General features: G+C 38.7%; 2 long non-coding RNA genes across 2 annotated transcripts in view; one reads left to right on the top strand and one right to left on the bottom strand.

The window, feature by feature from the left end:
• Positions 1 to 6,489: 6,489 nt before the first annotated feature.
• Positions 6,490 to 8,880, bottom strand: LOC146706332 (uncharacterized). The gene is made up of 3 exons (XR_014921508.1): positions 7,633 to 8,880; positions 7,401 to 7,464; positions 6,490 to 7,002 (listed from the first exon to the last, which is right to left on the bottom strand). It is a non-coding gene; the product is annotated as an uncharacterized LOC146706332 (long non-coding RNA).
• Positions 8,881 to 8,894: 14 nt separating this feature from the next.
• LOC146706331 (uncharacterized) overlaps positions 8,895 to 24,292 on the top strand; it is a 30,220-nt gene continuing 14,822 nt past the window's right edge. Inside the window, exon 1 of the long non-coding RNA XR_014921511.1 lies at positions 8,895 to 9,149. This is a non-coding gene — a long non-coding RNA (uncharacterized LOC146706331). The remainder of the gene's footprint in view (positions 9,150 to 24,292) is intronic.

Below are 24,292 nucleotides of genomic sequence, written 5' to 3'. Positions count from 1 at the left end.
ACAAAACCACCTGCCTTAGACTGATCAATATGGCTGATGAACTATCTGAAACCGTTAATATGGTGTCACCATTTTTTATTGGTGCACCCTGTGTACCAGAATTTTGTGGCTTAACACGAATTACGAAGACCGGGAGAGCCAGATTAGTGCAATGCTCCATGCTCAAAAGTGGTCTATAGAACAGCAGTGTGATTTTGTGCTGAGTGCATTAGGAGAACCACAACGTGAAATTCTTATTTTGGAGCAAGTGGAGCGGGATACGCCAGATAAGATCTTTCTTCAACTTAAAGAACTGTACGGGGACAAAACAGCTGTGGGTACCTTGCGTGCCATGTTTTATGACTGCAGACAAAGGCCAGAAGAGCCTATTAGAAAGTTCACTTTACATTTAAGGGAGATCTGTAATTTATTACTTTGGTTTGATTTTTCAGTTTTAACGATGGATAAGCTTGGTGTTAGTCCTTTCCATCAAGTTTGCTTTGTTAAAGCTGTTTTCTGCTTACAGTATGTGAATATCAAATAAAGTCTTATGAATCAAATTATGTCAGTCCTTCATCACATGTATCACTTGTTTTTTTGGAGTGTTTTTTTTTCTTTGTTTTTTAATTTTGTTATCCACATGAAAAATTCCAAAACTGCAGATTTTAGACACTTTAGACCTAAAATGTATATTCATTAGGGGAAAAAACATTCATTTGTGATAGAAAACGTAAAACAACCTGAAAGACTCCATGTGACAGTCAGAACATTGAGCTTAACAACTAAGGTCCAGTTATTTGTTTTAACAAACATTTCAGGCACATCCTCTAGTCTATTTGTAGGATTGTTGGCTGTCCACTCAAGAAGTTCAGAATACAAAAAGCAGAATAAGAGATTTTTGACTACCTGACTTCTGTCTGTATTAAGAGTGGCCTTTGCTGCCCCTGGGTGGGTCCGGGATGGGCGTGAGGTTCTGGGGGCGCTCCGTCTCTGGGCTGGGGCCCGGGCCGGGCCTCGGGGGCTTGGGTCCTGGTTGGTGTGTTGCCGGGGTTGTGGGCGGGTGGGTGCATGGGGGCCCAGCCCTGGAGCAGGGTGCCGCCGGTGCGTCGAGCCACCTGGGGGGCTCTTCAACTGGTGGGGGAGATAGTCACATCTTGCAGGAGCTTTCCTCTCTTCAGGAACTCTCTCTGCAGGAGGGGGAGATACAGGAGAGGTGGAGGAAGATCTCAGCCTGGGCGTTTATTGTCTTATGTAGTCTGGAAGATGAGTGGATGGTGGGGTGGGTGCAGTTTTCTCTGTGGTGGGGTTGGGTGGACTGTCCCGGGCTCTGTGGGGCCGGGAGGCGCTGCTGCACTGGGCCCGGTCTGGATGGGCCTGGGCCCCCTTTCCCTGGCGGGTCGCGGAGTGTGGGAGTGCCTACTGGGGTCAGATAGATTTCGTTAAATATTTACAAGAAATCAGGCATTATACAGTGTAAACTTCAGTCCAGTGTGATTTGGATGCTCAGCAGAAAATGTAGCCAGATATCAGCTGGGTTTAGATACAGTTCAGATAAGTTGGGAAATTCAAATTGTTACTGCAGCAGAGTACACAAGGCAGGAACAAATGAACACATGCAGCATACCTAACAGCAATAATGCTTTGCAAAAATAGAAGAAATATAGACTATGCAGGTACAATGAATAGATATGTACTTATATATGTAAATCACTCTATCTATCTATCTATCTATCTATCTACACATACACACACACACGTACACACACACACACACAAATACACACACATACATATACAGACATACATATATACACATATATGATGCAATTATACAGATTACTAGTAGAAGAAGAATGAAACATAGTGCAGTGTTTGGGTGTTAATAGTAGCAGGTATTTAGTATTGCACACTGATATATGTAAAGACCCCAGTGTGTTCATATGTGGTGTACATTCACTGCTGTTGTGCAGTGTACAGTCTGGCAGGAGCAGCAGCCTGTCACTGAAGGGACTGCTCAGTGTTGTCAGGGTGACCTGTATGGGATGGATCGAAGATGGGGTATTTTAATCGAGTATATAGGGAAATGTGAACTCCTCTGACAATCTGAGTAATTGGATAACGCACTGTTATTGAAATTTCCAACTTCTGAGCCACAGAAAGACATAACAGGCTTCATTAGGTTACCTTCCACTTGTTGACAGCAACTAAATAAAACCAACATATCCACATAATAACACCTTAAAGCAGGGGTGTCAATCTTAAATGAGCTGTGGGCCACTGCTGGTACTGTCATGTCATTGGAGGGCCACTTTAGTGTTCAAGTAGTACAAAAACAAACAAACAAGAAAACACCCACAAATCTTTCAGAAAATGTAGTGTTTTGTTTGTTTGTTTTAAGTTTCAAATATTGTATAACAAAACTGCAAATGTGAATGCAAAACACTTCTCACTCTTAACTAACTGAAACCTTGTTATTGAACTAACAAATAAAAAGGAAAGATACTCTCTTTCTGGCCAGACACGTGGAAGCATTTCTACAATAGTTTTGTCCATATTTAACAAAATAAAAATGCAGACATAAGTGAACACATTAGTTTTTGACTGCTAGTGAAAATTGTTTTCTTTACATATAACTCTCTCACTGAACTAATACAGCCAATCCCTCAACATGTTTTTACTCTCTGCTCATATTGCCCTCATTTTAAAACATTTTTGCTTTTTAAACAACTTATTTTCAATTTCCACAAAATCCCCCGTAACAAAAACTAACTTCAAGGGCCAAATTGCATTTCCTTTCTTCACGTCAACAGTAAGGGTGGCAAGTAGGGGTGACGTGGGCCGCAGGTGGCCCCTGAGCCGTGAGTTTGAGACCCCTGGTTTACCTACTGTCACTGCAGTGATATTAGCGTTTTTGTTTTGAAAGGTTACTAGTGGATGCTGGCAACCATCTTGGAAGAGAACAATACAATCTGTTATAAGGCTTTCACTGGAAAATATTTGGAATGTAATACCAACATGTAATTTGAAGATAACATGTAGTCAAAGAAACTTGCAAAGAAAAGCATCTGGACTTCTTTAAGTTACTTGAAGACGTAACTTAAAGAAGTTGCAAGCTCCTTTGACTACGATGACCTGGATGACTGAGAACCTTCACAGACAAGATAACATAGTATTTCAGTGACCAAATAGTATTTGGGTAAAAGTTACTGAATAGTGTTGGAATAAAGTGTGAAAATTGTGAAGGATTAAAATATCCAGGAGCTCAAATTACTTCACCAAAACATGTTTCAATCATATTTTATCAACACAAATTGCACAGGTTTATTGAATATGAATAACTTGTGTTAATTCACCTCAATAGTTTAAGTTCGTGCCAAAGCAAAACATCTGTGTGCAACCAGTGTCCACTATTGAATTATCTAAACCAACATGTTTTTTTTCAGTGCATAATCACATTTAGTGAAATAAACTATTAAACCATAATTACATATTAGGATTTAGCCAAGTGTTAGGATGTAATGCAGAGTAGTATTTCTAGTAGGCTTTTTTTCATATGCCTGTTTTCATTTTATTTTCTAATTTTTAAAGAAGGCTTTAGAAAGGTCAAAATAAATCTTCTGTAAGGGAGTATCAGCTATTCTAGTAGAATTTATTTTACCAATGCAAGGGTGCATTAGTACCTTGTAATACAACATATCTATTTCATAAAGGGCGAACACAAATGTCCAAAGAGACTTCCTGGCAGCTGCCATTTTAAGTATAACCTCTGGTACGGGCACGTTCAGTTTGCAGCAGCTATACAACAGTGGCCTCTAGAGGTGTTTACACACTATGACCAAATCAGACAATGCAACACAACACGCAGGTCGCCCCAATGAATTGATTAGGCTGGTAGCAGTGACTTGTTAACTTATCATTTATCAAGCATATCTCCCATGAATGATATGAAATAATTTAGAGACATAACATTGACTAAACAAAGTAGAAGCTGCAATCAGTTTTTAGGAAAGTGAGTTTAATAAGAGTAGGTGAAATAATGCAGTAATTTCTTAGATTTTATAATCCCTTTATAAATCATGTTGGCTACAGCCTATTTAGCAGTGCAACAAGAGCATTAGACAAACAAACAAATAAATAAACAGTCAGCAAAAACAAAAAAGTTAGTACCCAGGGATAAAAATGTTGAGTATGAAAGGGAAACCTAATGGACAGATGTGATGCCTGAACAGTGGTGGCTTTAAGTGATGTATCAACTTAAACATGCATCCACAGTCTATGTTACATAAGTACGATGATCAGTGGTGACGGCTGGCGCCACTTTGGAAGCAGAAACTGTTGGTTTGAAAGCCTTTTGTGTCTCCTTGTGGCGGGACTCTTATACTGTACTGTGAGATGTCGAGCAGTGACACCCCCCCCCCCCCCCCCCCCGTCACTCTGGCTCCTACCTCAAAGCACACTGTGCGCTGTCGATCTTACGTGCTGCACAATAATATTCAATATTTAGTATTTACTGTTATATTCACATAGATCATCGCGATGATGTTATTTATTATATTGCTCTCTTTTTTTTTTGCTCGTTTTCTCTTTTTTCTTTCCTGACAGGTGATCCAGGTGATTGATATATGTATTTTTTTGTCTGTTTGTTTTTCTTTTTTGTCCTTTATCACGTTCCTCTTCCCCGCTGTTTTTCTTTCCCTCTTTCTTTCTCCATTTTCTTTCCCGCAGTCAAATCTGTCCCATGTTTAGCAAGTGAAAATAAAACAAAATAAACAATAAAAGCAAAGGTGAATCAAATAGATCATTAAGGCAAGGCTGGGATGGTCCATTTGGTAAAGTAAATCTGTTGGGCATCTTTCTTTGTCTTTACACAATAATTCTGATGGCAAAAGAACCAAACGGGACAGGCAAAAAAAAAAAGAAAAGAAGATGTCGAGCAGTGTCAGTAGTATGCTAGAAAGTGATACATTAACATTTCTGGGGTCACCATGAAGAGCTCACTTCCTTTCTTGCTCAGTGTGTAAAATGTGGTACTTAATGGATTGAAAAGAAAAAGGATGGCACCCTTGTAGTTCACACAGGTGGTGATGATTCAGGGTTTTAATTTGTAAGGTTTGAATTTTGAGCCATCATAAATTTTAAACCAGGAAAGTATAATATTTAACATATGATAAGTCAAAGCTAATATAGCTGCTCATATATAGCTACTTATAATTTGAAGAGCTGCCTACACCAATGAGTAGACTTCCCAGAATGGAAACAGCACTCTGTGTGTGGTTGGAGAAAACAGTCAAGTTGTTAAGAACTCTGACTGAGAAGAATCCGCCTGTGTACAGCAGCAGGCTTCCTAGAATTTGGATATCCCCCGTGCGCTCGTCTCTGCATTATGTGCATTACCTCTCTTGGAAAATTAAAACCACAGCAGCTTTTTATAGCTTTTTTCATTCACTATCAGCTTACACCAAAAGTCTACTCTGAAGAAGATTATTCAAAACATGCAACGCAGTCACCAATCCCAGCAAATCCACCCCTAAGTCAGACTGTACAATACAGAAAATAAAAGAGCTACAGCTCAGACTCTACAGGCTTCAGTTAGCATGTTAAATGTGAAAGTTCAGTTAGAAAAAGACTGAACAAAAACGGCCTGAGTTTAGCAATTAACCAAAGTGACAAACATTGCTCTAAATAATACTCCCCTAATCCAAGTAGTCACCCAAACCTGGACGTGGATTTAGAGGCCCGAGGGCCATCTCACACGTTTATTCAGAATAAAACAAGTTTCAATTAAACAAATCAAAATCTTGTGGACGTATGCCTTTTACATGTTGGTAAAATGTTTAGGATGAGATGGAGATGTAACACTCATGCACCCTGAAAATTATGAAGGTCTAAACATGTATCAAAGGGACTCACTGAACATCAGTGGATTTCTATGGGGCAAACGTACTTAAACTAGCCACTGTGACCATTGAGGCAGAGCAGAATGAATGATACTGACGGGAACTATGAGAGTTTGTAGTTAAATTCCTGCTCTTACACACTGTAAAATCTAATTAGTTAGAACTCAAAAAAATTGAGGAAACTCGTTGCCTCAAAAAAATTGAGTAAAGCTTAGCTAAAAATGACTAAATTAGGACAACTTATTTATTTTGAGTACTCTGTACAAGCTCATTTGTTCCCAGAACTCAAGAAAATTGGATCAAGTTTACGTAAGTTGACCAAGTTAGGGCAACTTACTCATTTTGAGTACACTGTAAAGCCTTGTTAGTTCCCAGAACTCAAAAAAATTAAGGAAACTCATTGCCTCAAAAAAACTAAGTAAAGCTTACTTAAGATGCCTGTTAGGACAACTTATACAGTGCAAGTCTGCAGTATTAAGAATAACTTGATATTTCTGACTGTACAGTGCTAATTGTTTACTTACTGACAAACATTTCAAGTTCAACTAAATGAAAAAATTTGTGGTAACCTGAATATGATTAAAAATAATTAACAACACTTTTTGTAAGGATGTTAAAATCAGACCAACTTTTATTTTCAAACACAACAAAGTATAACAGCCAACATACTGGACACTGTTCTGCTGAACAACAAACAATTATATTGCCATCACTGTTATAATCTTACAATGAAACAAAGTCGCAGATGTAATTATTCTGAAAATAAGTTTAGGCCTACCACAACTTTGTTTTGTACTTACATTACTTATATAATCAAAATAAAAATATGTGTTGTTCTGTCACAAGTGCAGTCTCTAATTTAAACAACACATTTGTTTTGCATTCCAACACATGAGCTGGAATGTTGTAATATTTTAAGGATGGCTTGTTTCCAGTCCAGGCATTACTGCCTGAATGACTATCATGGATCGAGGTGATCCAAATGTAGGTGCAGAAGAAAGTCTTTAACTTCCCTTAAGTACAGTGGCAGTGGATGTGGGTTGGAGATGCAATGAGCTTGAACCTGCAGGCGACCATCTTCACTGACCACACCATCTGTGACGGAGGACTCATCTCTCCTGGTGTCCTGCAAGCAAACAATCATATTTTTTGGAACATGAACTTAATTGCTTTCTTAAAACATTTTTTTCTGCATTTGGTATAAAACAGACTCCAATTTGGACAATCTCAGGCTCCTTCCCCACCGGAGAGGTGACATTCAATGTCCCAATTGTCAGTCTGGATAGCCCTGACCCCCACCCGACACACAATAATGTCATGAAAGCATCATTTTAAAAAGGGCTATGCAAACATGGCCAATAACTTTCATTCTAATGATGTGCAAAATGATTTGGGCACAAAACAAATTTTGCTGTTAGAAAACTTGCAGACTTCACTATATTCAGTGTAGACCCTCTAAACTAAGTTTGGGGGATGTGATCTTTCAAGAAATGCAGACCAAACTGTTGTTGTTTGTTTACTTACACAGCATGTCTTGTAGAATTAACTGGAGTCACCAGCAACAGCCTAGTGCAGTCATATCTCAAGTCTAATAACAGAAGACAGGAAAAGATCAGTAAAGAAACAACTTCCCCAAACCAAAAAACAAATAAAACAATAAGTAAAACAGGCTGATCTAAAGTATGATTAAAGTTCAGCCTGATTAATATAAATGTCACTGACAGTTGCTAATATATTGGAAAACCAAAATACTTACCACTGAGTTGATGTCTTTCTGTCCAACAGCAGGAGTGCTGGTCCCGAGCCTCAAAGACAGTAAGAAGCAAGCAGAGGGAGAAAAAACAGAACATTTTTCAGAAACCGATTTGATCCTTAATGGCTGTGCAATCATTGTAACATAGAGTTTGCTTATGTTGTTAAATAAAGGCTAGATTTGACATTAATAGATGCCACAGATGTTCAAGGTGCCACAAAGCATGAAAAAAATGGACGTCTCAGAAAACGTCGGGGCATTTTTGCAAATATGTGATGTCTTGATAAATCGAGCAGATATTTGAACTTTCGACAGCTACATTCTCGCCTGAAAATATCTTAAAAGTTGATTTTGTGACCCAGAAAAAGCAATAAGCCGCGCTCCTCCGCCATTGGCGAGCTTACAAGTACGCACAGGCTCCGAAAACCATGGCCGACATATGCGATCCTCCTTTCCCCTAGATTACCCTTTCTGGGTCACAAAATAACCTTTTAAGATATTTTCAGCGGAGAATGTAGCTGTGTAATGCTCAAATATCTACTTAATTTATCAAAATATCACATATTTGCAAAAGTGCTTCCACGTTTTCGGAGAGCTCTGTTACCCAGCTGACCGGGAGGTCAAGGCTTGATAAGAGTCCGCAAGCACAGCTAACTCTTGGCTTATTGTTTTCACACCCCCGAAGAATTTTGTCTGGGCTCTTATCTCACTTTTTTATTTCAAACAATCAACAGAAAATTTCACAGACATATTTTTATATAAGGTTTTTAAGGCTGTGGTGTTAATTTTTAAGTAACATGAGCCCAGCCGCAGCAGCAACGCTAGGCTAACACTAACTAGCTAGCACGATTATAAACCTGGTGCTAAACTAAGAGAAGCCACAAAATCAGTTTGAATAAGAGTAAACATTTACTCACCAAGTCAGTGTATCAGGTAAAGATCCACAGCAATGACAACAATAATCCCTTGAGCTGACGCTTTTCTAGGTTTGCTCAACATATTCCATAAAAAATGCTGGCACCATGAACATGCGGACTGATCCGTGCTAGGGAGGAGGACGGTAGTGACGTGGCATTTTCAAAACACATCTTTCATCCTTCCACACTGAGAAGAAAAACTTCCATCTTACTTAGTTTTTCTAAGTTAAGACAACTCAAATAAATTGAGTTTATCAGCATTTCTGTAGCGGACAGAACCACCTGCTTTAATCTACCATGATGCTCTGTGTTATGTTGTCATGGCAATATGAAGTCAAATAAATACAAATTCATAAAATGCACATTTGAAGGAGGACAAGAAGACAGGCAACTGGAAGAGCTTTTGAAGCAGGAAAACTTTTCTGGATTACTCTTAATTTAACTGGAAATTTTGCGAATACAAGTCAAGGAGGAAACAAGGAGGCAGGTTGGATTATATTTGAGGATAGGACGCATGAAGGAGAAGCATGAGGAGAGAGGAAACAGCAGAGCGATGGTGCAGAGCTAATCGTGGGTCAAGTCGAAGAAGCAAGCATCAAAACTGTGAGTAAACATAACACATAAAGACTTAAAAATTACTGTGCTGATTAAGGAAACATTAAATTTGGTTAGTTTGGGGTCTGCAGCTTCAGGTTTGTGGGTTCAGTTGGTCTCAAAATTGAGGAAAGACAAAAAAATTTCTTTTGAAAGGTTGTTGGAGGATTTTTACTGTAAGAAATATCTGGGTGTGCAACTGCTTTTATTTAAAAAAAAATTTAATTTAATTTAGTCACATTGGAAAGGGAAAATTGGAGGATCGGGACAATAATGTGGCCAGATTTACTGTTTCCTTAATCAGAACAATAAGTTTGATCTGAACTAGAAATTTTGAAATGGGTTATTTTCTTTCTTCTCTACTGATCACTGTGTGATCGGTTGAGTTACTTGTCAGTCTACATTTATGTTAAAGGTAATTTTAAAAAATGCAGTTTATTCGTAATTTTGTAGAAAAAGGCTCCGCACCTATGAAAAAAAGAAAATGGGTATCCACACCCCCAAAATTCCTGTAGATCAGAGTAGCTAAGCCCTGGTTAACTGCAATTATATAACAGAAGATGAAAAATATTGGAATGATTGAAAGAAACAAAGATTGCTTTAGGGTTTGAAGATTTGACTTTCTTATTGAAAGAGACGAAAACTAATCCATGTGTGACACTGAGAAAAAAACTGAAAGCTTAAAAGATCTGGAGGTCTGACTACTGTTATTCAAATGTGCAAAATTGTTTTAATGACATTAGAAAGAAAAATGGGATGTTTAAAAAGGTAATATATAAAGATGATTTTTATATTACTTGAAAAAATGATGTTGTTTAGCACTTCTGTACTTAGAAAAATGCTGGGTCACTAGTAAGCTGAGATTTAATGTGATAAACTGAGGAAAGGTAATATAATCTACACACTCGCTATTATTGTTGCAATCCATACACCAGTTAATATTTAATCAATCGTCATTCATAATTGGTGATCTATGCAAGTTTTAAGGAATAATATTTGAATTGAGGTTGAATGATGCTCTGCCTCTGTGGTCAAGTACAGACATAGGCCTTAAGCAACCATGAGCCACTGATAAGTGTGGCAGATTAGGAAACATGCATACAGTTCATTAGTTAGACTCCTATGAACCACTAATAGGAGAAAATGAGCACGCAATAAAGTGGACTTGTTAGGGAGAGATTGCCATCAGAGTTAAAACACTCCAACTCAATTTTGATGACAGAAACAGCTAAAAAATGAGCGTTTTGTTGACACTGATGACAAAATCCTGATCAGATACAGACAGACACATGCATACAACACACACTACTGCTCAAAAGTTTGTGGTCAGATTCAAACATTCTTGTCTTAATTTTAAAATTATATTTGCTATAACATAAAATTAGGCAAAGTTTATCAGAAATGTTTTCACAGATGTGTGTTTAATGAATCATTTATGTTAAATCACCCATGATGCATTAGGAAATGTCTACACACTTATACATGGGCCCATTTTTAGTAACCATCACTCCTGTGTGGACCGATCACATGGTTATAAACCAGGTGAAAATTGACTTAAAACTTTTGAGCTGTAGTGTAGATTGCAATGACAGTGTATAGTTATCTATTACAGAAGAATATATAGAAGTCTGAGGACAGGGAGACACTGTAAAAAAGTTATGAGCTGTCTTGCTGCAGAGAAAGTGGAGTCTGTCATCCTTGAAAAGCTCCCAAGATAGGCAGCTGGCAGGTTGAATGATGCTCTGCCTCTGTGGTCAAGTACAGACATAGGCCTTAAGCAACCATGAGCCACTGATAAGTGTGACAGATTAGGAAACATGCATACAGTTCATTAGTTAGACTCCTATGAGCCACTAATAGGAGAAAATGAGCACGCAATAAAGTGGACTTGTTAGGGAGAGATTGCCATCAGAGTTAAAACACTCCAACTCAATTTTTCATGATAGGAACAGCTAAAAAATGAGCGTCTTGTTGAAACTGATGACAAAATCCTGATCAGATACAGACAGACACATGCATACAACACACACTACTGCTCAAAAGTTTGTGGTCAGATTCAAACATTCTTGTCTTAATTTTAAAATTATATTTGCTATAACATAAAATTAGGCAAAGTTTATCAGAAATGTTTTCACAGATGTGTGTTTAATGAATCATTTATGTTAAATCACCCATGATGCATTAGGAAATGTCTACACACTTATACATGGGCCCATTTTTAGTAGCCATCACTGCTGTGTGGACAGATCACATGGTTATAAACCAGGTGAAAACTGACTTCAAACGTTTGAGCTGTAGTGTAGATTGCAATGATAGTGTATAGTTATCTATTACAGAAGAATATATAGAAGTATGAGGACAGGGAGACACTGTAAAAAAGTTATGAGCTGTCTTGCTGCAGAGAAAGTGGAGTCTGTCATCCTTGAAAAGCTCCCAAGATAGGCAGCTGGCAGGTTGAATGATGCTCTGCCTCTGTGGTCAAGTACAGACATAGGCCTTAAGCAACCATGAGCCACTGATAAGTGTGAGAAATTAGTGCACTTAATGCAGCGGTCCCCAACCCCCGGGCCTCGGAAAGGTGCTGGTCCGCGAGAGTTGAGGCTCAGGTGTGAAATGTATGGTTTTCAGGGTTTTTATCGGTATTCAGCGTTATTTTGTTATCGTTTTTATCGTTAACTCGGTGTCCCTGGGTCTTTTCAAGTGTGTTATAAATAAATCTTCTTTTTTTCCGGTACCGGTACTAGTTTTATTTTGTTGTATTTATCCGCGACACCTTAAAGGCCGGTCCGTGAAAATATTGTCGGGCATAAACCGGTCCGTGGCGCAAAAAAGGTTGAGGACCACTGACTTAATGCATGTTTCCTAATTATATACGTATGAGCAACTAATAGGAGAAAATGAGCACGCAATAAAGTGGACTTGTTAGGGAGAGATTGCCATCAGAGTTAAAACACTCCAACTCAATTTTGATGATAGAACCAGCTAAAAAATGAGCGTTTTGTTGACACTGATGACAAAATCCTGATCAGATACAGACAGACACATGCATACAACACACACTACTGCTCAAAAGTTTGTGGTCAGATTCAAACATTCTTGTTTTAATTTTAAAATTATATTTGCTATAACATAAAATTAGGCAAAGTTTATCAGAAATGTTTTCACAGATGTGTGTTTAATGAATCATTTATGTTAAATCACCCATGATGCATTAGGAAATGTCTACACACTTATACATGGGCCCATTTTTAGTAGCCATCACTCCTGTGTGGACAGATCACATGGTTATAAACCAGGTGAAAACTGACTTCAAACGTTTGAGCTGTAGTGTAGATTGCAATGATAGCGTATAGTTATCTATTACAGAAGAACATATACAAGTCTGAGGACAGGGAGACACTGTAAAAAAGTTATGAGCTGTCTTGCTGCAGAGAAAGTGGAGTCTGTCATCCTTGAAAAGCTCCCAAGATAGGCAGCTGGCAGGTTGAATGATGCTCTGCCTCTGTGGTCAAGTACAGACATAGGCCTTAAGCAACCATGAGCCACTGATAAGTGTGACAGATTAGGAAACATGCATACAGTTCATTAGTTAGACTCCTATGAACCACTAATAGGAGAAAATGAGCACGCAATAAAGTGGACTTGTTAGGGAGAGATTGCCATCAGTTTTAAAACACTCCAACTCAATTTTGATGACAGAAACAGCTAAAAAATGAGCGTTTTGTTGACACTGATGACAAAATCCTGATCAGATACAGACAGACACATGCATACAACACACACTACTGCTCAAAGGTTTGTGGTCAGATTCAAACTGTCGTCTTTTTAATTAATAATTTACATTTACTTTTAACATAATATTACATGAAAATGATCAGAAATGTTTTCACAGATGTGTGTTTAATGAATCATTTATGTTAAATCACCCATGATGCATTAGGAAATGTCTACACACATATACATGGGCCCATTTTTAGTATCCATCACTGCTGTGTGGACAGATCACATGGTTATAAACCAGGTGAAAACTGACTTCAAACCTTTGAGCTGTAGTGTAGATTGCAATGATAGTGTATAGTTATCTATTACAGAAGAATATATAGAAGTCTGAGGACAGGGAGACACTGTAAAAAAGTTATGAGCTGTCTTGCTGCAGAGAAAGTGGAGTCTGTCATCCTTGAAAAGCTCCCAAGATAGGCAGCTGGCAGGTTGAATGATGCTCTGCCTCTGTGGTCAAGTACAGACATAGGCCTTAAGCAACCATGAGCCACTGATAAGTGTGAGAAATTAGTGCACTTAATGCAGCGGTCCCCATCCCCCGGGCCTCGGACCGATACCGGTCCGTGAGTCGTTTGGTACCGGGCCGCGAGAGTTGAGGCTCAGGTGTGAAATGTATGGTTTTCAGGGTTTTTATCGGTATTCAGCGTTATTTTGTTATCGTTTTTATCGTTAACTCGGTGTCCCTGGGTCTGTTCAAGTGTGTCATAAATAAATCTTCTTTTTTTCCGGTACCGGTACTAGTTTTATTTTGTTGTATTTATCCGCGACACCTTAAAGGCCGGTCCGTGAAAATATTGTCGGGCATAAACCGGTCCGTGGCGCAAAAAAGGTTGAGGACCACTGACTTAATGCATGTTTCCTAATTATATACGTATGAGCAACTAATAGGAGAAAATGAGCACGCAATAAAGTGGACTTGTTAGGGAGAGATTGCCACCAGAGTTAAAACACTCCAACTCAATTTTGATGATAGAACCAGCTAAAAAATTAGCGTTTTGTTGACACTGATGACAAAATCCTGATCAGATACAGACAGACACATGCATACAACACACACTACTGCTCAAAGGTTTGTGGTCAGATTCAAACATTCTCGTTTTAATTTTAAAATTATATTTGCTATAACATAAAATTAGGCAAAGTTTATCAGAAATGTTTTCACAGATGTGTGTTTAATGAATCATTTATGTTAAATCACCCATGATGCATTAGGAAATGTCTACACACTTATACATGGGCCCATTTTTAGTAGCCATCACTGCTGTGTGGACAGATCACATGGTTATAAACCAGGTGAAAATTGACTTCAAACCTTTGAGCTGTAGTGTAGATTGCAATGATAGTGTATAGTTATCTATTACAGAAGAATATATAGAAGTCTGAGGACAGGGAGACACTGTAAAAAAGTTATGAGCTGTCTTGCTGCAGAGAAAGTGGAGTCTGTCATCCTTGAAAAGCTCCCAAGATAGGCAGCTGGCAGGTTGAATGATGCTCTGCCTCTGTGGTCAAGTACAGACATAGGCCTTAAGCAACCATGAGCCACTGATAAGTGTGACAGATTAGGAAACATGCATACAGTTCATTAGTTAGACTCCTATGAACCACTAATAGGAGAAAATGAGCACGCAATAAAGTGGACTTGTTAGGGAGAGATTGCCATCAGTGTAAAAACACTCCAACTCAAATTTTGATGACAGAAACAGCTAAAAAATGAGCGTTTTGTTGACACTGATGACAAAATCCTGATCAGATACAGACAGACACATGCATACAACACACACTACTGCTCAAAGGTTTGTGGTCAGATTCAAACTGTCGTCTTTTTAATTAATAATTTACATTTACTTTTAACATAATATTACATGAAAATGATCAGAAATGTTTTCACAGATGTGTGTTAAATGAATCATTTATGTTAAATCACCCATGATGCATTAGGAAATGTCTACACACTTATACATGGGCCCATTTTTAGTATCCATCACTGCTGTGTGGACAGATCACATGGTTATAAACCAGGTGAAAACTGACTTCAAACGTTTGAGCTGTAGTGTAGATTGCAATGATAGTGTATAGTTATGTATTACAGAAGAACATATAGATGTATGAGGACATGGAGACACTGTAAAAAAGTTATGAGCTGTCTTGCTGCAGAGAAAGTGGAGTCTGTCATCCTTGAAAAGCTCCCAAGATAGGCAGCTGGCAGGTTGAATGATGCTCTGCCTCTGTGGTCAAGTACAGACATAGGCCTTAAGCAACCATGAGCCACTGATAAGTGTGAGAAATTAGTGCACTTAATGCAGCGGTCCCCAACCCCCGGGCCTCGGAAAGGTGCCAGTCCGTGAGTCGTTTGGTACCGGGCCGCGAGAGTTGAGGCTCAGTTGTGAAATGTATGGTTTTCAGGGTTTTTATCGGTATTCAGAGTTATTTTGTTATCGTTTTTATCGTTAACTCGGTGTCCCTGGGTCTTTTCAAGTGTGTCATAAATAAATCTTCTTTTTTTCCGGTACCGGTACTAGTTTTATTTTGTTGTATTTATCCGCGACACCTTAAAGGCCGGTCCATGAAAATATTGTCGGGCATAAACCGGTCCGTGGCGCAAAAAAGGTTGAGGACCACTGACTTAATGCATGTTTCCTAATTATATACGTATGAGCCACTAATAGGAGAAAATGAGCACGCAATAAAGTGGACTTGTTAGGGAGAGATTGCCATCAGAGTTAAAACACTCCAACTCAATTTTGATGACAGAAACAGCTAAAAAATGAGCGTTTTGTTGAAACTGATGACAAAATCCTGATCAGATACAGACAGACACATGCATACAACACACACTACTGCTCAAAAGTTTGTGGTCAGATTCAAACATTCTTGTCTTAATTTTAAAATTATATTTGCTATAACATAAAATTAGGCAAAGTTTATCAGAAATGTTTTCACAGATGTGTGTTTAATGAATCATTTATGTTAAATCACCCATGATGCATTAGGAAATGTCTACACACTTATACATGGGCCCATTTTTAGTAGCCATCACTGCTGTGTGGACAGATCACATGGTTATAAACCAGGTGAAAATTGACTTCAAACGTTTGAGCTGTAGTGTAGATTGCAATGATAGTGTATAGTTATCTATTACAGAAGAATATATAGAAGTCTGAGGACAGGGAGACACTGTAAAAAAGTTATGAGCTGTCTTGCTGCAGAGAAAGTGGAGTCTGTCATCCTTGAAAAGCTCCCAAGATAGGCAGCTGGCAGGTTGAATGATGCTCTGCCTCTGTGGTCAAGTACAGACATAGGCCTTAAGCAACCATGAGCCACTGATAAGTGTGAGAAATTAGTGCACTTAATGCAGCGGTCCCCAACCCCCGGGCCTCGGATCGGTGCCGGTCCGTGAGTCGTTTGGTACCGGGCCGCGAGAGTTGAGGCTCAGGTGTGAAATGTATGGTTTTCAGGGTTTTTATCGGTATTCAGCGTTATTTTGTTATCGTTTTTATCGTTAACTCGGTGTCCCTGGGTCTTTTCAAGTGTGTTATGAATAAATCTTTTTTTCGGTACCGGTACTAGTTTTATTTTGTTGTATTTATCCGCGACACCTTAAAGGCCGGTCCGTGAAAATATTTTTTGGCATAAACCGGTCCGTGGCGCAAAAAAGGTTGAGGACTACTGACTTAATGCATGTTTCCTAATTATATACGTATGAGCCACTAATAGGAGAAAATGAGCACGCAATAAAGTGGACTTGTTAGGGAGAGATTGCCACCAGAGTTAAAACACTCCAACTATATTTTGATGATAGAAACAGCTAAAAAATGAGCGTTTTGTTGAAACTGATGACAAAATCCTGATCAGATACAGACAGACACATGCATACAACACACACTACTGCTCAAAAGTTTGTGGTCAGATTCAAACATTCTTGTCTTAATTTTAAAATTATATTTGCTATAACATAAAATTAGGCAAAGTTTATCAGAAATGTTTTCACAGATGTGTGTTTAATGAATCATTTATGTTAAATCACCCATGATGCATTAGGAAATGTCTACACACTTATACATGGGCCCATTTTTAGTAGCCATCACTCCTGTGTGGACAGATCACATGGTTATAAACCAGCTGAAAACTGACTTCAAACCTTTGAGCTGTAGTGTAGATTGCAATGATAGTGTATAGTTATCTATTACAGAAGAACATATAGAAGTATGAGGACAGGGAGACACTGTAAAAAAGTTATGAGCTGTCTTGCTGCAGAGAAAGTGGAGTCTGTCATCCTTGAAAAGCTCCCAAGATAGGCAGCTGGCAGGTTGAATGATGCTCTGCCTCTGTGGTCAAGTACAGACATAGGCCTTAAGCAACCATGAGCCACTGATAAGTGTGACAGATTAGGAAACATGCATACAGTTCATTAGTTAGACTCCTATGAACCACTAATAGGAGAAAATGAGCACGCAATAAAGTGGACTTGTTAGGGAGAGATTGCCATCAGAGTTAAAACACTCCAACTCAATTTTTGATGATAGAAACAGCTAAAAAATGAGCGTTTTGTTGACACTGATGACAAAATCCTGATCAGATACAGACAGACACATGCATACAACACACACTACTGCTCAAAAGTTTGTGGTCAGTTTCAAACATTCTTGTTTTAATTTTAAAATTATATTTGCTATAACATAAAATTAGGCAAAGTTTATCAGAAATGTTTTCACAGATGTGTGTTTAATGAATCATTTATGTTAAATCACCCATGATGCATTAGGAAATGTCTACACACTTATACATGGGCCCATTTTTAGTAGCCATCACTGCTGTGTGGACAGATCACATGGTTATAAACCAGGTGAAAATTGACTTCAAACGTTTGAGCTGTAGTGTAGATTGCAATGATAGTGTATAGTTATCTATTACAGAAGAACATATACAAGTCTGAGGACAGGGAGACACTGTAAAAAAGTTATGAGCTGTCTTGCTGCAGAGAAAGTGGAGTCTGTCATCCTTGAAAAGCTCCCAAGATAGGCAGCTGGCAGGTTGAATGATGCTCTGCCTCTGTGGTCAAGTACAGACATAGGCCTTAAGCAACCATGAGCCACTGATAAGTGTGAGAAATTAGTGCACTTAATGCAGCGGTCACCAACCCCCGGGCCTCGGAAAGGTGCCGGTCCGCGAGAGTTGAGGCTCAGTTGTGAAATGTATGGTTTTCAGGGTTTTTATCGGTATTCAGAGTTATTTTGTTATCGTTTTTATCGTTAACTCGGTGTCCCTGGGTCTTTTCAAGTGTGTCATAAATAAATCTTCTTTTTTTCCGGTACCGGTACTAGTTTTATTTTGTTGTATTTATCCGCGACACCTTAAGGCCGGTCCATGAAAATATTGTCGGGCATAAACCGGTCCGTGGCGCAAAAAATGTTGAGGACCACTGACTTAATGCATGTTTCCTAATTATATACGTATGAGCCACTAATAGGAGAAAATGAGCACGCAATAAAGTGGACTTGTTAGGGAGAGATTGCCACCAGAGTTAAAACACTCCAACTCAATTTTGATGATAGAAACAGCTAAAAAATGAGCGTTTTGTTGACACTGATGACAAAATCCTGATCAGATACAGACAGACACACGCATACAACACACACTACTGCTCAAAAGTTTGTGGTCAGTTTCAAACATTCTTGTTTTAATTTTAAAATTATATTTGCTATAACATAAAATTAGGCAAAGTTTATCAGAAATGTTTTCACAGATGTGTGTTTAATGAATCATTTATGTTAAATCACCCATGATGCATTAGGAAATGTCTACACACTTATACATGGGCCCATTTTTAGTAGCCATCACTCCTGTGTGGACAGATCACATGGTTATAAACCAGGTGAAAATTGACTTCAAACGTTTGAGCTGTAGTGTAGATTGCAATGACAGTGTATAGTTATCTATTACAGAAGAATATATAGAAGTCTGAGGACAGGGAGACACTGTAAAAAAGTTATGAGCTGTCTTGCTGCAGAGAAAGTGGAGTCTGTCATCCTTGAAAAGCTCCCAAGATAGGCAGCTGGCAGGTTGAATGATGCTCTGCCTCTGTGGTCAAGTACAGACATAGGCCTTAAGCAACCATGAGCCACTGATAAGTGTGACAGATTAGGAAACATGCATACAGTTCATTAGTTAGACTCCTATGAACCACTAATAGGAGAAAATGAGCACGCAATAAAGTGGACTTGTTAGGGAGAGATTGCCACCAGAGTTAAAACACTCCAACTCAATTTTGATGACAGAAACAGCTAAAAAATGAGCGTTTTGTTGACACTGATGACAAAATCCTGATCAGATACAGACAGACACATGCATACAACACACACTACTGCTCAAAGGTTTGTGGTCAGATTCAAACTGTCGTCTTTTTAATTAATAATTTACATTTACTTTTAACATAATATTACATGAAAATGATCAGAAATGTTTTCACAGATGTGTGTTAAATGAATCATTTATGTTAAATCACCCATGATGCATTAGGAAATGTCTACACACTTATACATGGGCCCATTTTTAGTATCCATCACTGCTGTGTGGACAGATCACATGGTTATAAACCAGGTGAAAACTGACTTCAAACGTTTGAGCTGTAGTGTAGATTGCAATGATAGTGTATAGTTATGTATTACAGAAGAACATATAGAAGTATGAGGACATGGAGACACTGTAAAAAAGTTATGAGCTGTCTTGCTGCAGAGAAAGTGGAGTCTGTCATCCTTGAAAAGCTCCCAAGATAGGCAGCTGGCAGGTTGAATGATGCTCTGCCTCTGTGGTCAAGTACAGACATAGGCCTTAAGCAACCATGAGCCACTGATAAGTGTGAGAAATTAGTGCACTTAATGCAGCGGTCCCCAACCCCCGGGCCTCGGAAAGGTGCCGGTCCGTGAGTCGTTTGGTACCGGGCCGCGAGAGTTGAGGCTCAGGTGTGAAATGTATGGTTTTCAGGGTTTTTATCGGTATTCAGAGTTATTTTGTTATCGTTTTTATCGTTAACTCGGTGTCCCTGGGTCTTTTCAAGTGTGTCATAAATAAATCTTCTTTTTTTCCGGTACCGGTACTAGTTTTATTTTGTTGTATTTATCCGCGACACCTTAAAGGCCGGTCCATGAAAATATTGTCGGGCATAAACCGGTCCGTGGCGCAAAAAAGGTTGAGGACCACTGACTTAATGCATGTTTCCTAATTATATACGTATGAGCCACTAATAGGAGAAAATGAGCACGCAATAAAGTGGACTTGTTAGGGAGAGATTGCCATCAGAGTTAAAACACTCCAACTCAATTTTGATGACAGAAACAGCTAAAAAATGAGCGTTTTGTTGAAACTGATGACAAAATCCTGATCAGATACAGACAGACACATGCATACAACACACACTACTGCTCAAAAGTTTGTGGTCAGATTCAAACATTCTTGTCTTAATTTTAAAATTATATTTGCTATAACATAAAATTAGGCAAAGTTTATCAGAAATGTTTTCACAGATGTGTGTTTAATGAATCATTTATGTTAAATCACCCATGATGCATTAGGAAATGTCTACACACTTATACATGGGCCCATTTTTAGTAGCCATCACTGCTGTGTGGACAGATCACATGGTTATAAACCAGGTGAAAATTGACTTCAAACGTTTGAGCTGTAGTGTAGATTGCAATGATAGTGTATAGTTATCTATTACAGAAGAATATATAGAAGTCTGAGGACAGGGAGACACTGTAAAAAAGTTATGAGCTGTCTTGCTGCAGAGAAAGTGGAGTCTGTCATCCTTGAAAAGCTCCCAAGATAGGCAGCTGGCAGGTTGAATGATGCTCTGCCTCTGTGGTCAAGTACAGACATAGGCCTTAAGCAACCATGAGCCACTGATAAGTGTGACAGATTAGGAAACATGCATACAGTTCATTAGTTAGACTCCTATGAACCACTAATAGGAGAAAATGAGCACGCAATAAAGTGGACTTGTTAGGGAGAGATTGCCATCAGAGTTAAAACACTCCAACTCAATTTTGATGATAGAAACAGCTAAAAAATGAGCGTTTTGTTGACACTGATGACAAAATCCTGATCAGATACAGACAGACACATGCATACAACACACACTACTGCTCAAAGGTTTGTGGTCAGATTCAAACTGTCGTCTTTTTAATTAATAATTTACATTTACTTTTAACATAATATTACATGAAAATGATCAGAAATGTTTTCACAGATGTGTGTTTAATGAATCATTTATGTTAAATCACCCATGATGCATTAGGAAATGTCTACACACATATACATGGGCCCATTTTTAGTAACCATCACTGCTGTGTGGACAGATCACATGGTTATAAACCAGGTGAAAACTGACTTCAAACCTTTGAGCTGTAGTGTAGATTGCAATGATAGTGTATAGTTATCTATTACAGAAGAATATATAGAAGTATGAGGACAGGGAGACACTGTAAAAAAGTTATGAGCTGTCTTGCTGCAGAGAAAGTGGAGTCTGTCATCCTTGAAAAGCTCCCAAGATAGGCAGCTGGCAGGTTGAATGATGCTCTGCCTCTGTGGTCAAGTACAGACATAGGCCTTAAGCAACCATGAGCCACTGATAAGTGTGAGAAATTAGTGCACTTAATGCAGCGGTCCCCAACCCCCGGGCCTCGGAAAGGTGCCGGTCCGTGAGTCGTTTGGTACCGGGCCGCGAGAGTTGAGGCTCAGGTGTGAAATGTATGGTTTTCAGGGTTTTTATCGGTATTCAGCGTTATTTTGTTATCGTTTTTATCGTTAACTCGGTGTCCCTGGGTCTTTTCAAGTGTGTCATAAATAAATCTTCTTTTTTTCTGGTACCGGTACTAGTTTTATTTTGTTGTATTTATCCGCGACACCTTAAGGCCGGTCCATGAAAATATTGTCGGGCATAAACCGGTCCGTGGCGCAAAAAAGGTTGAGGACTACTGACTTAATGCATGTTTCCTAATTATATACGTATGAGCCACTAATAGGAGAAAATGAGCACGCAATAAAGTGGACTTGTTAGGGAGAGATTGCCACCAGAGTTAAAACACTCCAACTCAATTTTGATGATAGAAACAGCTAAAAAATGAGCGTTTTGTTGACACTGATGACAAAATCCTGATCAGATACAGACAGACACATGCATACAACACACACTACAGCTCAAAAGTTTGTGGTCAGAATCAAATATTCTTGTTTTAATTTTAAAATTATATTTGCTATAACATAAAATTAGGCAAAGTTTATCAGAAATGTTTTCACAGATGTGTGTTTAATGAATCATTTATGTTAAATCACCCATGATGCATTAGGAAATGTCTACACACTTATACATGGGCCCATTTTTAGTAGCCATCACTCCTGTGTGGACAGATCACATGGTTATAAACCAGGTGAAAATTGACTTCAAACGTTTGAGCTGTAGTGTAGATTGCAATGACAGTGTATAGTTATCTATTACAGAAGAATATATAGAAGTCTGAGGACAGGGAGACACTGTAAAAAAGTTATGAGCTGTCTTGCTGCAGAGAAAGTGGAGTCTGTCATCCTTGAAAAGCTCCCAAGATAGGCAGCTGGCAGGTTGAATGATGCTCTGCCTCTGTGGTCAAGTACAGACATAGGCCTTAAGCAACCATGAGCCACTGATAAGTGTGACAGATTAGGAAACATGCATACAGTTCATTAGTTAGACTCCTATGAACCACTAATAGGAGAAAATGAGCACGCAATAAAGTGGACTTGTTAGGGAGAGATTGCCATCAGTGTAAAAACACTCCAACTCAAATTTTGATGACAGAAACAGCTAAAAAATGAGCGTTTTGTTGACACTGATGACAAAATCCTGATCAGATACAGACAGACACATGCATACAACACACACTACTGCTCAAAGGTTTGTGGTCAGATTCAAACTGTCGTCTTTTTAATTAATAATTTACATTTACTTTTAACATAATATTACATGAAAATGATCAGAAATGTTTTCACAGATGTGTGTTTAATGAATCATTTATGTTAAATCACCCATGATGCATTAGGAAATGTCTACACACTTATACATGGGCCCATTTTTAGTAACCATCACTGCTGTGTGGACAGATCACATGGTTATAAACCAGGTGAAAATTGACTTCAAACCTTTGAGCTGTAGTGTAGATTGCAATGATAGTGTATAGTTATCTATTACAGAAGAATATATAGAAGTCTGAGGACAGGGAGACACTGTAAAAAAGTTATGAGCTGTCTTGCTGCAGAGAAAGTGGAGTCTGTCATCCTTGAAAAGCTCCCAAGATAGGCAGCTGGCAGGTTGAATGATGCTCTGCCTCTGTGGTCAAGTACAGACATAGGCCTTAAGCAACCATGAGCCACTGATAAGTGTGAGAAATTAGTGCACTTAATGCAGCGGTCCCCAACCCCCGGGCCTCGGAAAGGTGCCGGTCCGTGAGTCGTTTGGTACCGGGCCGCGAGAGTTGAGGCTCAGGTGTGAAATGTATGGTTTTCAGGGTTTTTATCGGTATTCAGCGTTATTTTGTTATCGTTTTTATCGTTAACTCGGTGTCCCTGGGTCTTTTCAAGTGTGTCATAAATAAATCTTCTTTTTTTCGGTACCGGTACTAGTTTTATTTTGTTGTATTTATCCGCGACACCTTAAAGGCCGGTCTGTGAAAATATTGTCGGGCATAAACCGGTCCGTGGCGCAAAAAAGGTTGAGGACCACTGACTTAATGCATGTTTCCTAATTATATACGTATGAGCCACTAATAGGAGAAAATGAGCACGCAATAAAGTGGACTTGTTAGGGAGAGATTGCCATCAGAGTTAAAACACTCCAACTCAATTTTGATGACAGAAACAGCTAAAAAATTAGCGTTTTGTTGAAACTGATGACAAAATCCTGATCAGATACAGACAGACACATGCATACAACACACACTACTGCTCAAAAGTTTGTGGTCAGATTCAAACATTCTTGTCTTAATTTTAAAATTATATTTGCTATAACATAAAATTAGGCAAAGTTTATCAGAAATGTTTTCACAGATGTGTGTTTAATGAATCATTTATGTTAAATCACCCATGATGCATTAGGAAATGTCTACACACTTATACATGGGCCCATTTTTAGTAGCCATCACTGCTGTGTGGACAGATCACATGGTTATAAACCAGGTGAAAATTGACTTCAAACGTTTGAGCTGTAGTGTAGATTGCAATGATAGTGTATAGTTATCTATTACAGAAGAATATATAGAAGTCTGAGGACAGGGAGACACTGTAAAAAAGTTATGAGCTGTCTTGCTGCAGAGAAAGTGGAGTCTGTCATCCTTGAAAAGCTCCCA

The sequence above is a fragment of the Copadichromis virginalis genome, linkage group LG7, assembly GCF_057382275.1.
Source record: "Copadichromis virginalis isolate Kocher_CV1m ecotype Utaka linkage group LG7, C_Virginalis_male_GT1.1, whole genome shotgun sequence".
Lineage (NCBI taxonomy): Eukaryota > Metazoa > Chordata > Actinopteri > Cichliformes > Cichlidae > Copadichromis > Copadichromis virginalis.
This window is presented reverse-complemented; position numbering and strand designations above follow the sequence as displayed.